Raw genomic sequence first — 20015 nt, forward strand, 5'->3', positions numbered from 1 at the left:
AATAGTAGAAAATAGAAATATTTAGATGATTTTGCTTCACCAGCAGTTAGAGGCCAAGGTAGAGTACTGACCTCTCCGAATATCATACCTGTGTCATGTAAAGCCCGAATGATGAAACCTCCTTGCATTTAACCAAAGTGTTGGGGTCCACTACCTACTGCAGTAGCACATCCAGAATGTAGACTCAATCTTTCACCACTCAGTCTAGCCTGCAAGAGGTGGAGCGGGAGGGAGGAGGAGAAAGGAAGGACAGACAGGGAGGGAGGGAAGGAAGGAAGGAAGGAAGGAAGGAAGGAAGGAAGGAAGGAAGGATGGAAGGGTGGAAGGAAGGAAGGGAGGGAGGCAGGCATGCAAGCAGGGGGTGGGAGTCTACTGAAAATGATGGATTCAGTGTACCTGGGCACAGAAAAACTGAGGGAGGCTTAGGGAAGAGTAACCTGTTACTATGTAAATGGAACAGAAGGTTTAAATCTGCACTTTTGACTACTAACCTCTGTTTACTCTCTGCACACACTGAGCAAGAAGACTAATCCGTTTTTTTAGAAAACAAAATAGAAAATCTAACAGCTCTTGAGAAGAAAAAGGGACACTATCAATCACTAGGTAATCTGACAACTTCTTTAGTTCCCATGTAAACAAACTCTAAATTGATCCTTCACACTCAGAAAAGTCTTCAAATTTCTTATGGAAAACGTACCTTCAGTTATGGAAAAAAAAAACAATAACAAAGTTTGAAGAACAAGGTAGATGAAATTTGCACTCAAATGGAATCAAAATAGTACATAAAAAGGCTTATTTTTGTATGAAATTCAACTTATTTTGCATGGAATTATGTTGAAGTCCTAATTAATAGTTCTAAGGGAAGTGATAACATGGCATTCATTAAATTTCAGTGAGTTTGATATTACCCATAGACTGACAGAGGTGACTAATAAAGTAGTATTTCGCTGAGCCATATGTAGAATATGAGGTAATATCATTTCATGTATTAAGTAATGTTCAAAGCACTTTGCATGTATTTATTTATTTATTCCCCAAAACAACCCCATAAAATAGTTGCTATGATTAACCTCATTTCAAAATGAAAAAAACTGAAGCACATAGAAATTAAAAAGTGTCCAAAAAACAGCACCATGGTTTTGGTACTAAACAGTACTACATGTTCAAGATCATGAAGCTGGAGAGTATGCGTTCCAATTACATACTGCTTCATGCATCATAGAAACATGTAACCCTACTGACATGTACTATTCACATTATAAGCCATCAAGGAGAACGCTTACTGGGGTAGAAAGGGCTAATAATCTGAGAAGGACAGATTAGCAAAGAGTGCCTCTCTCTGAACGCAGCAGACTGAGGATAGATGCCTCTGATATAAAAAAGGCTATTAGTAAGACAAATGTAGAAGGCCACAAGATTAGGCTGAAATTAGGATCCAAGCACTGATGTGTTGAACACAAGACTTGAGTTGACATTTTAATAAATGCATCCTAAATTCAAAGAGACACAAAAGATATAATTTCCAGCATGTCTTAATACTGAAAATGTTAAGTAAATGGTTAACTTACTCACTTAAATATATCCAGTGAAAAATAAATACCATATAAAATTTATAATTCTAAAAAGGTCTTTTGTAACAACCAGAAATTTTGCATTACTCTTTTCTCTTTAATTTCATTTTCATGGGCGCCTGGGTGGCTCAGTTACTTGAGCATCCAACCCTTGATTTCAGCTCAGGTCATTGGTCCCAGGGTCATGGGATGGAGCCCTGCCTTGGACTCTATGCTGAGCATGAAGCCTGCTGAAGATATTCTTTCTCTTTCTCTCTTCCTTTCTCTTTCTTTCTCTCTCTCCCTCCCTCCCTCCCTCTGCCCATCTCCCCTGCTTGCACTGTTTCCCTAAAATAAATTTAAAAAAATATATTTATTCTCACAGAATATTATTTTTATGTAATGTACCTATGCTTGCAAACCTTTCATCAATCACTGAGATATATTTTTCAGATGATGCTTGAAATACGTATATACGTATGTATAAACATATATATATCAAAATGTATTATTCTTATTTTATGTGACCTTAATTCTCCAAGTGTTTACCATTTCTTCAGAACCAAGTGTTCATGACAATTTTATTAGAATTCAAATGAAAAAAAGAACATAAACATATTTTTTAAATTTTAAGTAATTAATAAACCTAAAGTAAGTTTTCACTGGAAATACTTGTCTTAATAAGATGGATGGAGCCAGTTGATCTTTTTAGTTTTTGATTGGGACATATGACCATGGTTATTACTGATAGAATGAGATCAAATTCAACATCATATTCCTACATTTTATTTTTATAGATGCATCTCTGTAAAAACTTTACTCACATAAGTAAGTCTAGTAAATGGAGGGAGTTTGGTTATAGCAATGTCATTTTTTAAAAAATCCTTCTGAATTATATATTAAAATTTTCACAGCCATTTGTCATTAAAAACACTCATTGTTAATAATCCAACAGGTTCTCCTGCAGAGCAAAGAAGTGGAAGCTACTTGACTTGAACAAGTTCACTAAGTTGTCTGGACCACGGACTCTCTCAACCACGACAACATTTCAGACCCTCTCTTTATGGCTGCCCCAGGACTCTTCAAGACCTTAGCTCACATCACAGGAAGACTCACAGGCGGGGAAAGATGTACTTTCCCTTTTGTAAAAGGCAAGGTCGGAAAAATAAGGTGCGCTCTTTCTTTCATCTCAGACATATTCACGGAAAGATCAGTTTTAGGAACAACAAACAAAGTTAGAATCTGGAAATTTGGTTTCTTTTTTTTTTTTTTTTTTTTTAACATTTTTTATTTATTTTTGGGACAGAGAGAGACAGAGCATGAACGGGGGAGGGGCAGAGAGAGAGGGAGACACAGAATCGGAAACAGGCTCCAGGCTCCGAGCCATCAGCCCAGAGCCCGACGCGGGGCTCGAACTCACGGACCGTGAGATCGTGACCTGGCTGAAGTCGGACGCTTAACCGACTGCGCCACCCAGGCGCCCCTGGAAATTTGGTTTCTTAATAGCACCCCATCTTCATTTACCTTCAGGATAGACATTCTCCAGTGTAGACACCAGTGTTCTGATAGGCAAAGTTTCATTTAGATAGAAATACATCGATGTTTGTATGTTTGTGTGTAATGTGTATGTGAGTGTGTGTGAGTGTGTGTGTGTGTGTGTGTGTGTGTGTGTGTGTGTATATATATGTATGTATGTATATTCTCTTAGGAGAATTAGCGATGTTGTATTCCAAGAGCCTGGTACCCTGTTAGGTAGAAACCAGACATCCAATAAAAACTAATTTTATCAATTTCCTATGGCATTTTGAATTTGTGGTTCATACTACCTGGAATCCTCTTCCCCTAGATCATCTCAGGCCTGGCTCCTTGTTGTCACTCAGTTCTAAATTTAAATATCTTCCTGAAGCCTCCTAAACCCTTAGTCTAAAGTGGTTCCCAATCACTTGCTACCACATTACCCTATTTCTTTCCATTACATGGTAATGTTACCCAATATGGTCTTAGGGTATTGTGTGTTTTGTTTTGTCTTTTTGTTTGCTTACTATTTGTTTTCAGCCACTGATTTAAGTTCTGTGAAAACAGGACATTATCTATATCCTCAGTGCCATGACCAGTGCCTGGCACAAACTATGTTTGCTGTGAATGATTGTTTAATTAATAAATGAATGAGTTTATCAGTTTGCTAGGAATACCATAACAAGGTACCACAGACTCAGTGGCTTATACAAGAGAAGTTTCTTTTCTCATGGTTCTGGAAGCTACAAGTCCAAGATCAAGATGTTAGCATGGAAATGGAATGTACTTCGCTGCCTTGAAGAGAGAGCTGCCTTATCTCTATATTCTCAAGTTCTCGTCACTTGCTTTTATACTGTTTTTGTCCTAATGTTCTCTCCTTATAAGGCCATCAGTCATATACCAATGAGGCCTCCCACATGACCTCACTTTACCTCATTTTATTTATTTATTTTTTACTTTTTAGACAGAGAAGGTGTATGCATGAGCAGGGGAGAGAGAGAGAGAATTTTAAGCAGGCTCCATGTTCAGCACAAAGCCCAGTGTGGGGGCTTTGACCCCATGACCCCATGAACATGACCTGAGCTGAAATCAAGAGTTGAAGGCTCAACCAACTAAGCCACTCAGATGCCCCTAATTACCTCTTTGAAAGTCCTCTCTCCAAATACAGTCACAATATGAGTACGGGGCTTAGGATTTCATCATATGAATTTGGGGTGGGAGGTACATGTTAGTCCCTAACAGTTAGTGAATACTCTGAGTTTTAGATTCTGACCTAAAGTAGCCAAACCATTACCCCTGACAACTAAATTCTGGGACTTCTATTCATCAAGTGCAAAGTGTTATTTGACAGAAACCTAATAAGCAAAGTACAGCCTCCAAAGTGCAGGCTAATAGCAGAGTATATTATATCCACACAAAGCAGTATGTGCAAATGATCATAACAACTTTATTCAGAAATGCCAAAAACTGGACCTAACCAAGGTGTCCATCTACTGGTGAATAGATTAATACATTATGATCTATCTTTTCAATGGAATACTATTCTGTAATAAAAAGGAACATGGACGAACCTAGAAAGCAAGATGCTAAATGGCAGAACCCAGAAGACTCTATACTCTAAACGGATCCATAGATGTAACATTCTAGAAAAAGCAAACTTTAGGGACAAAAAGCAGATCAGTCGTTGCCAGGGTCTAGGGGTGGGGAAGAAGATTAATTTCAAAGGCATACGGGAGAACTCTCTGGGGTAATGAGACAGTTCTATGTCTTGGCCTTGCTTGTGGTTCCATGAAGATATATATTTATCAAAGCCATCAACTATATGCTTAAGATGGTTTAATTTTATTGTATGTAAATTGTACCTTAAGGCAGCTAATTTCTCAAAAGTCAAAGCATATCAAGAGTACTTAAAAATCTATGTTTTCATCCGATAGCCTGCGATAGGATTTTTGCAAGTATCTTTTCCACATATACTTCAGAAAGAAAACAAAAGTGCACAAAGATACACACGTTTATGGTGAAACTAGGAAACAGAAATGTAGATTTCATTTTTAAAGTTCTAGAGAGTGCTACAGGAGCAGAAAGCAGTGTCAGTCTGAACCTGGAATTCTCCCTGACAGCTGCTGAGATAATTCCTCATGCATTTCCTCTTGTTGGAATCCCCAAATCCCAAAGCCCTCCCTGAGCAGTCAGTGAGGATGTTGGAAGGATCCCCCCAAGCAATCATTGCTCATCTCCATTGACTAGAACAGACGTAAAGATTTTATACACTTTTCTACTCCATATCATTTTAAAATTTCCTATGGAAGCACTTCTCCCAAACAATAAAGAAGGCTAATGTTATAGACAAAGTAGCACTCAATACAAACTAAAGCAATTTTAGGGTGTAGACTACTTATACCCCAACTGGAAAAAGGAAGAATATGGGGGGAAATTTTCTGCCTAGAAAAATTTACTCTACAGAGAACAGATCAAGAGGATATTTGCATTTAATTTAAATGTTCTATAAAAGTTAACACTTTCGGGGTGACTGGGTGGCTCAGTTGGTTGAGCATCTGACTTCAGCTCAGGTCATGATTCCATGGTTTTGTGGGCTTGAGACCCGCCCTGGGCTCTGAGCTGACAGCTTGGAGCCTGGAGCCTGCTTAGAATTCTGTGTCGACCTCTCTCTCTGGCTCTCCACTGCTTGTGCTCTCTTTCTCTCTCAAAAATAAACAAACACTAAAAAAAAGTAAAAATGTTAACATTCTCAGCATCAAACAAATGCCTCCAGTTTCTTGGCAAGTGACAGAAACACCTGATCCTGAATCCTCAGCAGGACGAGACTTTCGAATGTTGGACCCACCTTGAGCTAGAGTTCACTCTTTGAAATGAGGCACAATGGGAAAGGACTCTGAGATTTCTACACATCCACCCCAAACACACACGTAACCCTAATCCCCCCAAATGTCACGTACTGATTAATGAAAGATACCAGGTTTTCATAATCACTGACTGCTCTTTCTTTGGGGGCTGATTTGGTTTAATGATTCCTGACATTTCATCCAGCACACTCTGAGCTTTTTCCCAGCAATAAAAAATAACAGCCTCTCTGCCTGACAGCAAGGAAGGTTTATCCAGTGCTGTCAAATAGATGAACAGTTATGGCTCTCCACCTTACTAACTCACGGCACAATAGGTGCAACATCAAGAATAATTATATCAAATGGCCACGGAATCTGATTCATGGGATGTGCAGGTGAACGCCCGTTTCAAAAATGACACTCTCTTGTGTATTCTGTTGCTTCCAGCAGCAAAGGGGTTCTCAAAAGTTCCCTCTGCTCCTCATTTGAGTGTGGAAAGCTGCCAGGAAATTTCCTTTTCAAAAGCTGTGATGCAAGGGGCCATCCCCATCCTGGGCTTTGAGTACTTTCCCCAGGAAGTGGCCCCATCAGTGCCTACACGGAGAAGGCTATTAGTATAAGAACACTGCAGCGCGTGGGAGGGGCACCTGGTGGTGTTTGGGGCCAGCCCCGAGTTGTTGAGATCAGCAGAAAGAAATGTGGATAATGGCACAAGCAGCTACCCAGGGGAGTCTGAAGGGGAAAAAAAAAAAAAAAGGATTAATGATCTCTGAGACTTGTTCTTTTTCCACTCTTTTCCTGAAATGCCAAACCATGGAGCCAGTTATCCATCAAGAGAGTGAAATATATCAGTGGGTGGATTCGGTTTGCTACAGTGACAGCCAGCTCCACTTTTGAATACTCTTTGAAAACAATTTTTACTGTGCAATGCTGGAGAAAGCCAACAAATAATAAACCTGTCGCAGCACTCACCAAGTGCTCGTAAATACAAGAGTCTGTCACGCAGCTGCGAAGGGAAACCATTCCCAAGCTTGAAAAATTGTCAGTGCTTCATCATTGCATCTGATGTCAGTTTTCATTTAGGGCTGTAATTTGGGGCGACTGTGATCTTCAGCATTCTCGGGGTGGGAGCCCCCTGTTCCCACCGGTCAGGAATTTAGAACGGAGGAACAGCCATCAGGAGGAAGGTAGTTCCTGGAGCTCTATTTATTTTCCCAACGGTGGTACAGTTACACACAAGTTCATCTTTTCATTTAATTCAAACAACTATACTGAATTGTGCTTATTGTGCATTTTTGCTGACAAAATTTGAAAGGCAATAAAAATCCAGTCAGTGAAAACCACAGGCCTCCAGGCTCTGCCCAGCACCCCCAGCCCTGTGGCACCCCAGGTGGCCTCCCCCAACACTGCCTGGTCTGTCCTCCCAAAGCAGTTCCCCTTATACATCATCCCCAGAGCACTTTGTCCCTGTCTGTCTGTCTGATCCTTGTCTGCCTTCTCTGCTCCTCTCTACAGTGATCCAACAAGCCCTTGACAAATAAAAACAAGAAAAAGAAATCCTCGCACAAACCCTGCTATGAGAGAAATGAGGGCTCTGTGGGACGGCAGGGTGCTGAGCGGACATTTTTCTACCACATCCTGCCACTTTTGTGGGATTCAGCTCCAACAAACTGTGAGCAGATTCTTCAAAAGAGAACCAGGACGCTGCCTGCCATGTACTTTGGAGGGCTCACTGTGGACGGGAACAAGCTGCCGCGTCTAACAAAGTCTCGTCTCTAACTGAGGTGAAGTTTCCAGGCGTTGGGAAGGTTCTCGTTTCCTGAGAGAAGACAGGTCATACATTTTGGTACTGAAACTAATGAGCTACTGGATTTGGAAGTCACAGCTATACTCATACATCCCTCAGAAAGACATTATTCAGTAGGAAGACGTGGTTTGCTCACTGAGTTTTCTTTTCTCATATTAAAACTTCCCATACCAGAACCATATGGGACAAAGGTACAAAACCTCCCCACTCTCCTGAGCCTCTCTGAACATTGTAGACAATTTGGGTACAAAGGTGAAGATTCGTTAGTATGATTAAGCAGCCATGTCCAAAAGGGATATCGAGCTGCGGATTGATAAATCACTCCCAAGAAAAACCAGAAACTGAACTATTCATGATTTGCCATCTCATAACACAACAACAGGATCCCTAGACCCAGACAGGCTTTCCATGCAGACTAAGTGCTAATGTGACAGGGAACTCCCATGTTGCTTGCCCTAACACTCATGGCTGGACCATTTTCACTGAAAGGTCCAGCAAATGAAAAACAATAGCAACAAAATGTGTTACTCAAAAAAACACACTCACAAAAGTATTGTTGCTTTACCCAGATCTTCCATGGAAATAGTGGTTTATACACTCAGGACAGGAATATTCATTTCATTAGAAAATATGTAAAATAGGGGCATCTGGTGGTTCAGTGGGTTAAGTGTCTGATTCAGCTCAGGCCATGATCTCACAGTTCATGGGTTCGAGCCCCACATTGGGCTCTGTGCTGACACTGCAAGGCCTGCTTGAGGTTCTCTCTTTTTCTGCCCCTCCCCGCCCTCATGATTTTCTCTCTCACGCTCTCTCTCAAACAAGTAAACTTTAAAGAAAAAAAGAAAATACATACTTCTTTTTTAAAAAATAAAATATGTAAAATAGAGCTATATATTATACCAAACCCATTCGTTTTTCCCAATCACCACATATAAAATAACTTAACAAATGTTTGTTGACTGATTATGTCAGTCGCTGAGGCCAAAAGATATTTAAAGTCATACTTGAACTTTCTCACATCTAATCAATCTAAAACCCTGCCAACTATGCCTTCAAAAATAAACTCCATGTTTCAGTATGAGGATTCTATTTGCTTAACACCATTTTTTTCTCATCGCAATTGTACGTTGTATACATTTATTTGTTCATGTGCTTATGTTCTTTCCCCACCACTAGGTAGATGTGTGTTCATTGTTTCATCACTATCCTCTCACTATTTCCTGGAGTAATTCCTGACAGAGAGGGCATTCAATATTTTCTGAATGAATGAATGAATGAATGAATAAGTTCCATCACCATAATGTGCACTGTGCTGTCCAATGAAGATAAAAAGGTTAATCAGATAATCTTTCTGCTCTGAAAAATGTAGAGCCTAAAACTAAGTATGTTAATCTGGAATTGATGATGTAGCTCCCAAGTATCTTCAAAATACAAACTATAATCTATTTTTTTATCTACTTGCATATTTTAGTATTTGCTTTCATACTTGAGCCCTGAAAGATGTCAGAGAGAGAGCAAACATGCTAGTTATTATCATTAATATGTGAGATCATTCTCTTTACTAAATAGGGAAGTTCATAGAGCAGTATAAAACAATAGCAATAGTTATCAAAATTCACTAAAATCTAGATATCCTATCATTAGTCTCTAAATTCAGGAATTTCTTGATATTCAGAAGAGACACGTGTTCACTTTGTATATGGTTTTGGGAGCATTCGAATAAGATGATATATCGGTGTGTAATAAAAAGTGATGTTTGTATCCGGGATTTAATTTTTTCCAGTGTCCAGCTTAGACCTTAAATCACTCTTGTTCAGAGAGAAATCATCCAAACAACTATTACAGTGCTGGGAATACTGCTGATGAGAGGTATCTTGGGGGGACTTAGCCTGTTTCTTTCAAGAAAAGGGAAAATTATAGGATTTAGCATGGTTGTAACAGTGAGTGTTAGGGTAAAGGTTAACCCTATATTAAACAGAGTCCAAATTAAATGACTCCAACAACACAGAAGTTACTTTTTCCTTCTGCAACCAGTTAGAAACAGTTTCAAAAAACCGTTTCAAAACCAGTTGGAAAGTTGGCAGACAGTCTGAGCTCATTAGGTGTACTTTCTCCACGATGTCATCAGGTTATTTCTCTATTCCTACTTTACTCCCTAGTCTTGAGTGGACTGTCCTCACCTGCACACTCAAATTTCGGTCACCATCACACTTCTGCAAGGGGAGAAAGGATGTGTGGCGGGTAAGCATTTTCACATACTTGGTCTGGAATTTTCACACGTCACTTCCACTTACACGCCTATCACCAATATTTACACATTCAGCTGAAAATGTAGTCCCTATCTGAGGGCCTGCTCCGAGCCCCCCGCCCCCCCAGGATAGAGCTGATATGGAATGGGAGGATGAAGACAGACAAGCATCAGTCCTTGGAATGCTTGTCAAGTTCTCTCTACCCCAAAGTTAATAGATTAGCCTCACTTAATCTAGATGACAGGGGGTTCTTTGGACACGAATAATTTCATAATAGCCAAATTGGTGCTTTAGTACAGAAAAATCAATAGGAGATAAATTACACTGGGGGAAAAAAAAAAAAAACTTTTCAGGGCACCTGGGTGGCTCAGTCAGTTAAGCACCTGACTCTTGATTTCGCCTCAGATCATATTCTGCAGTTTGTTAGTTCAAACCCCACATCCAGCTCAGTGCTGGTGGCATGGAGCCTGCTTTGGATTCTCTGTCTCTGCACCTCCCCTGCTCACATTCTGTCTCTCTCTACCTCCCTCCCTCTCTATCTCTATCTCTTTCTCTCTCCTTCTCTCAAAATAAATAAATAAACTTTATAAAAAAAATAACAATGTTCCCTTTCAAAATTTGTAACAGACAAGTCACATATTCTCACCCCTCCCACCCCCACCACACACACAATAAGTACAAGAGGTAATGTGATCCTTACATGCTCTGGAGTCTTAGGATAACAAAAGAGCTAATCAGAACAAAAGCAATTATGCATTTTTAGATCTGCAATAGGAAAAAGCAAAATTAAAAACAAGGCCAAGCAGACAATAGACATGACCAAATTCTCTCATCAGAAAATGATCTTGTTTTGAATTCCCACTGACGAAATACATACTATGATTAAACTCAGTGATTATATATAATAGCCACATTTTGATGTTCTTGAATTGGGCACCGAAGATAAAAACTACAACATTTTCCATTTATGAAGACATGCACAGAAGATTGTGGATTAATACCACTATCACCTGCAAAGTTGCATCTTTATGAAGATTTTTTTTGTGAAACAATCTCAGGATAGATTATACATATCCAATTTTCAAGAGGAAAATAAAAATGAAAGAAGCAAAGACAATGACAAACAGATGCAAATACAAAACAAATAATTAAAACTGTAAAATTAGTCTCCCAGGTATATCTTTGTATTTGTTTAACTAGTTTACATGTTCATTTTGTTTTTTTCAGTGATACATGTAAACTCCACATAACAGAAAACCATTTGTTCACTTAAAGCCTAAAGTACTGTTCATTAACCGTCATTAGATTTGTTCTAAAGGAAATTACCTTAAAAAAATAATCAAGACACCATGCAATATTCTATTTCCAATGGCCCTGGAAATTATCAAGAAAACAAAAGGAGGACAAATATTGCAAAAGAGAACAAGAACTAAATGAATTTATATTATGTTGTCACAACTTTTTATAAACTTCTTTTTTTAAGTTTATTTATTTATTTTTGACAGAGAGAGAGAAGGGGGGGGGTGCGCGGGACAGAAAGAGAGGGAGAAAGAGAATCCTAAGCAGGCTCCATGCTGTCAATACAGAGCCCAATGTGGGACTCAAACCCACAAGTGGTGAGATCATGATTTGAGCCAAAATCAAGAGTCAGATCCTTAACCAACTGAGCCATCCAGGTGCCCCACAAATAAATTTATATTAACATCATTCATTAAATAATTGGGATTTAATTCTTTTAGGAATATATTTATTTTCTGTAGTTGTATATTGATAGTCTATGTAAGAAGGTATTACCTATGAAAAATTATCAAATCATTAAAATTAAGTAGAAAAAAAGTTGTCTAACACCTTCCCTAAGGATTTTCTGCATTTCTGTTATGATTTAGAAATACTGTAAATTAGTGAATATTTTTTTCTTTTTTCAATAGTAAACTGAGAATAACTTCTACTCACCACACATAGAAAGTGACCCCAAGTGAGATCAGGCTAGACTCAAGATATTGGGCAAAGTTAAATTATCTAAGCTGGGCCAGCTGGTTACCTCAGTCGGTTAAGCATCTGACTCTTGATCTCAGCTCAGGTTTTGCTATCAGGGTGGTGAGGTCAGGCCCTGCTTTGGGCTCCATGCTGGGCATGGAGCCTACTTATAGATAAATAAATAAACAAACAAATAGAGATCTAAATTTGGAATAGGAATCAATATGTTTTTCTGTAAAATATCAGAAGAGTATATATTTTTAGCTATGTGGGTCATATACATTCTCTGTCCTATATTCTGTTTTTTTTTTTCTTTTTACAATTCTTTAACAATGTTAAAACCATTTTTAGCTTGTGGGCATAAAAACAGGGCAAGATCTTGTTTGCTGAGCTCTGCTCTAAATTATTAACCATGTATTCAGAATATGTCACGTAGTATGTAAAATATTTAATTTGCATATATACATAAATTTACATGTGTACACATATTTGTATATGTATATATTTATGTGTATATGTTTATAGTGCATATGTATTTATACATATTTATGCATATTTATAATGCACATATATTAATATAGACACATGTTTAGGGCATATGTACATTTTTATATGCCTTCATATACCACTGAAAATCCAATAATTATGTTTAAAAAAATAGGAATATTTTCCCTAAAATATAAAAAGAATAATTCTCAATTTATATCTTCTCTATGAATATGTAATTGCATATAAACATACTTATATATTTTCTTATAAATTCCTTATGTTTATTTTTTAAAATTCATTTATATTTTTGTAATTTTTTAAAATTTTATTTATTTTAGAGAGAGAGCGTGAGCAGGGGAGAATTTAATCTGGGAGGGAAAGACAGAGAAGGACACAGAGGATCCCAAGCAGACTCCACGCTGACAGTAGCTATCCAGAAGCGGGGCTCAAACTAGCCAACGGCAAGATCATGATCCTAGCTGAAATTGGAGGCGCAACCGACTGAGCCACCCAGGTGCCCCTCATTTAAAATTTTAAATATTTTTCATTAAATATTAAATTTCATTAAATATTCATTAAATATTTTTATTTATTTTATTTATTGGTTTTAAATATATGAAATGTATTGTCAAATTGGTTTCCATACAACACCAACAGGTGCTCATCCCAACAGGTGCCCTCCTCAATACCCATCACCCACCCTCCCCTCCCCCCTCCCACCCCCCATCCGTCCTCAGTTTGTTCTCAGTTTTTAAGAGTCTCTTATGCTTTGGCTCTCTCCCACCCTAACCTCTTTTTTTTTTCTTCCCCTCCCCCATGGGTTCCTGTTAAGTTTCTCAGGATCCACATAAGAGTGAAACCATATGGTATCTGTCTTTCTCTGTATGGCTTATTTCACTTAGCATCACACTCTCCAGTTCCGTCCACGTTGCTACAAAAGGCCCTATTTCATTCTTTCTCATTGCCACGTAGTACTCCATTGTGTATATAAACCACAATTTCTTTATCCATTCATCAGTTGATGGACATTTAGGCTCAAAATGAACAAATCAGGAGACTATAGATGCTGGAGAGGATGTGGAGAAATGGGAACCCTCTTGCACTGTTGGTGGGAATGCAATCTGGTGCAGCCACTCTGGAAAACAGTGTGGAGGTTCCTCAAAAAATTAAAAATAGATCTACCCTATGACCCAGCAGTAGCACTGCCAGGAATTTACCCAAGCGATACAAGAGTACTGATGCATAGGGGTACTTGTACCCCAATGTTTATAGCAGCACTCTCAACAATAGCCAAATTATGGAAAGAGCCTAAATGTCCATCATTTATTATATTTTTAAACAAAATTCCCTTTCCTTACTATTAACTCAACAGTTAATAATCATTCAGGGGATAGCCTTCGGTTTTACTATGAAAGATTTATAGTTGATCAAATATGCCCAAGTTTAGACATATTTGTAATAGTATTTATATAGAAGAAAAGATCAGCCTATTATATGATACTGACTGATGTGCTCAGCATTGAACCCAGCACATTACATACACTATTCCAATTATTTCTCACTATCATGTTATGAGGTAGCTATTTATTAGCCACCTGAGAAAGCTGGGGCCTGAACAGCTAAGTGACTTTCCCATGGTCACAGAGCTACTCAGCATTGAAGCCAGAATTTTAATATTTCTCTTAAACTTAAGACTAATCCCCACTACTATTCTTTCTTTGAAAATTCCAGTCCCACCTACCTCCTCAGGTATCTTATACTTTATAGACCAGGTCTTTGCCTATTTTTGTATGGCCCAGGGCAAAGAATGGCTTTTACAATTTTTAATGACTGGAAAAAGTTTTTATAACATGTGAGAAACACATAAAGTTCAAATCTGTGTCTATAAATAGTTTTACTGGAAAACAGATATTTATGTATTGTCTGTGGTGGCTGCAGTCCTATTGTGGGAGAGTTGATAGCTGTAGCAGAGACCATGTAGCTGCAAAGCCGAAAATATTCACAGAAAAAGTTTGCTGATTCCCAGTATTAACTATAGATTATTCCTCCCCTTCTATATCAACCTATTCTAACTGTTCTTACTCATACCCAGATCATTTCCATTTGGGGGGGGGGGGAGTAGATAAAGATCCTCACTCCACCATTTTTTTCCTTCCAATCACAAATTTGACTCTCTTCACAGCCAAACTGGTCTGGAAAGTTCTCAGTGTTCATCTCTATTTCCTTTCCAATCACTCATCAACCCACACCATATTGGCTTCGGGGACTATCATTTTCACAAATAAACTTTCAATAATGTCACCAAAGAATATGCATAGATTCATTATCATTTCACATGTCCTTTCAGAATGACCATTAACCATTCTTTCATTAACCATTAACCATTCTTTCATTCTGAAGCAAGTTCTTTCCTTTGTTTCTGTGTGTAAAAATGTCCCTTTTTCCTTCAACTAATATGGCCACTGTGACCTGCCCTGTTAAGAATCCATTCTCCTCTTGGCAGAAGATAAATAGTGTCATTCCTCAGATCCTTGTGTCTTCTTCTGTTTCCAGTACCTGCACTCCCTAGAAAATCTCTTATTCATTCAGTTTCAATTCCCACCTATAAGCAAAGAACTCATAAATTTTTATCTTCAGTGTAGACATTACTTTTCCACTCCAGATTCATAAATCCAATTTTATATAGCCTCTTAGGTATCTCCACTGAATTTTAACACATTCAAAGCCAAACCATGACCTTTCTGCATGCACCTGTTTCTCTTTCACCCCACACTTTCATTTCAGACATTGTCACCACTGTTCATACAGTGCCTTTAGACCAGAAACCTTAGTATTTGACACCACCCTCCCTAGCGTTCCATGTCCTATCCATCAACAGATTCCAAATGCTTCTAGAATCCATCTACTTCTTTCCATTTCCCCTAATCCCCAAACTCAAACCAACATAACCTTGCATCTAACCTACTTCAATGGCCTCCTAGCTGCTGTCTCAGAATCCACTCTGGCTCTGCCTACCCGAGTCCATTCTCTACACTGTGGTAAAAGTCGTCTCTGATTTGGTTACAGCAGTCTCCATAAAGGAAAGAAAACAAAAACAGGATACTAGTGAAATAAAACTCAAGTTGACATCTGCAACAAGCAATGAGGAAAATATATTTTCAATCTAGCAAAATACGTGGTCAAGATACTATTCTAGATCATGGGGGGAAAAGACATTTTTGGGTTTTCAAAACTCATGATATATATCTTCCAAACATTTTTAGTGGAAAAAAATTTACTTGTTTATTATTATCATATAGAAACAGTATCCAAGAGAGAAGAGTATATGGGACACCAGAAACAGTGGACCTGATGTAGTTGCACAATACCATCCAGGCAGTCCACATATAAAGAGAGGCAGAGGATTCTTGGAAGCATAACTTCAAAAGGATTTTGAGTCTGTTTCAATCAGTTGTATGATGAAGCAATAAGATGATGTTAGTGATGTGTTAAGGTATATTATTTATTTTGCAAAAAAGGAAGGAAAATATATGATGAAATCTCCAGGGAAAGCAACAATACAACAGTACTGAAATGACATGGTCCTCATGAAGAAGAAAGTGATATGATTTTCAGAAAACACCTAAATGTAAAAAAAAGAGAACTTATTTCATCTTGGGATCTAGAATATTCATCTTTGAGTTGCCTGGTTTTTCTTTCTCCAGGCAGGCAGTACCTGGTATCTATGAATAATGTTTGGAAGTGCACATTTTTATTTTACTGGTTTTCAGTTTTTAGATCAATCTGCACACACAGAGAAGAGAAAGCAACATAATGCCATATCTGTAAACCTTTAAGATTCTAAAATTACTGAAAAATGGCAAAGTTTCAGAGGCAGACCGCACTAGAAGGACAGTGAAGCATACAAAGTCTTGAATTTATAAATTGGACAGTCAAGGTATACTCCTTAAAGCTGCCAGATAAGGAAACAAAAATTTACATATATTAATATTATAATGATACCAATGGAGGGAACTGACTAAACTCCTATCAAATATTGGCAGTAGAAGGAAGTGGTGAGGAAGTGAGGTGAGGTTAGAATAACTTGAGAAAAGCCTGTCATCCCTTGTAATAGTGATTTCCTATTACCTATAGCTTGTAGTTGATATAACAAATTAGGGTGGAAATATATTAATTATTAAGGTGGTAATAAATGTGATTACCAGGAGAAGCAAAAATAGGTAAGCTCTGTGGAGAGGGACGGGTGCTTGGTGGAAGGACTTTGCTCTTTTTCGTACTCTGAGCTCCTTGAATTATTTACTAAGTCAGTGCATTACTTGTATAATAAAAGAAAAACAATAATTCAAAAAAGCAAATTGGAGCATGACTCCATTCAAATATTAAAATTTAGAAGAAACAAAACTAACAGTCCTGAGAAATAATAACAGTAGCCCCACGAAAATAGGGAAACTAAAAGCAATTGGAGATATTTATATTCTTGGATGTAAAACATCTTGATCTTACTGCCAAAAGAATATTATGTTTCATATATCTCTCATAACAGAAATAATAAGAAAAGGCTATTAAACGCAAAACTCTCACACACACTGCAGTTAGAAATACACAGCATCACAAAGATGTTTGTTATTTCATATGAAGCAATGACGACAGAAATAATATAACAGTAAAACTGTCCTTAGCATACTTCAAACTGAAATAATGTGAGGTGAGAAACCTAAAGTATTCTATATTCTTTACTTATTATGGACAGAGTTCAGTATGAAAGTCCTCTCTCTGTCTGTAAAGACAGTTTGGCTGCACATTGTGTAATGCACATCTGTCATCTGTAATATTTAGTGATGGGAGGGCACTTGGGACCTCCCAGCAGGTGTCTTCATTCTCCCTACAAGCCTTTAAGTACCCATCCTTTGAGTCTTATGTTCTCAGGAATATCCTATATCTTTTACAGTGGAGGAGAGATAAAAGCATACCAATTATATTTAATTATTAGAAGAGCTCCTTTAATCACAATTACCTACTATGGAATTTGAGGGATATTTAGTGGAGACCTGAACATGCCTTCCATAGTCATTTACTTTTTGTAGTTAACTTATTTCAACATGCCCAGTAGTGATTAATCCAATGGGAGTGTATATACAACATAGAATCTAATATTTAAAAGCCACTCAAGGATTATAGTCTGAATCACACCAGGCACATAAATTGCTTCTCTTTTATCCCTGAGATATGGTTTGCACACTTCCAAACACAGCCTGATTTATTACTATTTAAAAAAAGGGTAATAACAAGTGTTGGTGAGGATGTGAAGAAATTGGAACCCTTGTGCACTGTTAGTTGGAATGTAAAATGGGTACAACCCTTAAGAGAGTTGCTCAAAAAATTAAAAACAATCACCATATAATCCAGAAACTCCACTTCTGGGTATATACTCCCTAAAATTGAAAATTGGGCCCCAAGGACACATTTATATACTCGTGTTTACATCAGTCTTATTCACAATAGCTAAAATGTAAAAGCAACACAAGTGAACATCAAGAGATGAGTGGGTAAGAAAAATGTGGAATATACACACAATGAAATACTATTCAGCCTCAAAGAGGAAGAAAATTCTGACACATGCTATAACATGGATGAACCCTGAGGACATATGCAAAATGAAATAAACCAGTCATGAAAGCAAATACTACATAATCATATAGGATTCCATGTACAGCCACAGAGGTCAAAATCAGAGACAGAAAGTAGAAGGTAGTTGCCAGGGCTGGGGGAAAAGGGAAATGGGGTGTTAACTGTTTAATGGTATGGAGTTTGGGTTTTACAAGATTAAACGAGCTATGGAGATGGGATGAAAGATGGTGATGGCTGCAAAACATTATGACTGAACCTAAAACCACTGAACTGTATACTTAAAATGGTTAAAATGGTAAGTTTTACATGTGTTTCACCACAGTAAAAAATATTGTAAAAAAAAAAAGCCTCATTTATTGTTGACAAACACTAGTTACTAGAATATTCCACCTTATACCAAGTTGAAACCTGCGTCACTTTTAACCTCACTGGTCCTGGTGAGATCTTACCTTTGAAGCAACACTGATTATTTTTTCTTCCACACTACACTTCCCTAAACATTCAAACTTAGCCATACCACAATCAAGTCTTCTTTCAACACAATTAAATAAAGTGACGTGGTAATTTTGGTTCAAGGCATAGTTTTGAAATCAGATAGACCAGAGTTCAAGTTCTATATTGGCCACTAACTAGGCATAAGCTTTTGAGAAAGTGCTGTAACCGTTCTAAGAATATAATGTATACAAATAATGGTAGTAAACCAGTAAATTATTTGTGAGAAAACACATATAAGGCATTGATAAATAACTTATGTGCTTGAGTCACTTATTATTTTTGTAAGATCAATGTTTCACAGAGTGCTATGAAGAATAACTCATACAAACCACAGAAAAACATCTGCCAATCCTAAAGCATTATACAAGAGTGGTTAATTCTAAGTATGCTTGGTCTTTTAATAATAATGGTCAACTTAAAGTGAGACAATGTGAAACTTATTTAGCTCATGAACTAAGCATAACAAATCAAACTACTAGATATGCTGCATTTTCTGTTTTTTACAGATATGTGCTAGTGACTTATAACCAGGAATTAGTTCTTGTAACTATTGGAAGACATTTTATCCTTAGCAACTATTAACTTTATATCTAAAATACATGGTAAATGAGCCAAGCAGAAGTGAACATTCTAAAAATTTTCATGGAGCAGTAAGCAATTCTTGACTATACCATACAGCAACTATAGAACCAAAAAGAGTGTTATTGTGAGGAATCAATGTTATTACCTCGAGTGGCTATTCAAGAACTTTATGATTTTCAACATTAAGCATGTCATTGTATATCTCTTGCCTTGAAGCTAAATAGGCATAGCCACAGCCCATTGACATTGGAATAACCCAGAGGCCCCTAAATCACATCATGATGTGACTCTCACTCCACAACTTAGGGTCATCTCAAAGAGCAGGCAAGCAGAGCTCTACCATAACACGTTTTAGCAAAATACAGTTCTGTTTTTTGCCTTTTCTTTTTTTTTACTTTTTAGAGAGAAAGAGCATACAAGTGGAGGAGAAGAGCAGGGTGGGGGGTGTGGGAGAGGGAAAGGGAAAGGGGGAGAGAGATTGAAAGAGAGAGAGAGAGAGAGAGAGAGAGAGAGAGAGAGAGAGAGAATCTTAAGCAGGCTCCATGCTGGGCACAGAGCCCAATGTGGGGCTTGATCCCATGACCCTGGGATCATGATCCGAGCTGAAATCAAGAATTGGACACTCAACCAACTAAGCCAACCAAGTGCTCCAATACAATTCTGTTTTTTAATATTAGTATTAATGAACTAATGTACTACAAGCAACATAGCATCCCATGAATAACCTAGGAAATTCACATGGAGCTGGGAATGTTTATTGGAAACAAGGAATGAAATGAATAAATGAAAAGGAAATACAGTGCTTTATGAAACTCATCTACATGTAAAATGAAATACTTCATACTTTTTAGGCATAAAAGCATTAAAAAACAGATAAAAA

The sequence above is a fragment of the Neofelis nebulosa genome, chromosome 3 (genome assembly GCF_028018385.1).
Source record: "Neofelis nebulosa isolate mNeoNeb1 chromosome 3, mNeoNeb1.pri, whole genome shotgun sequence".
Lineage (NCBI taxonomy): Eukaryota > Metazoa > Chordata > Mammalia > Carnivora > Felidae > Neofelis > Neofelis nebulosa.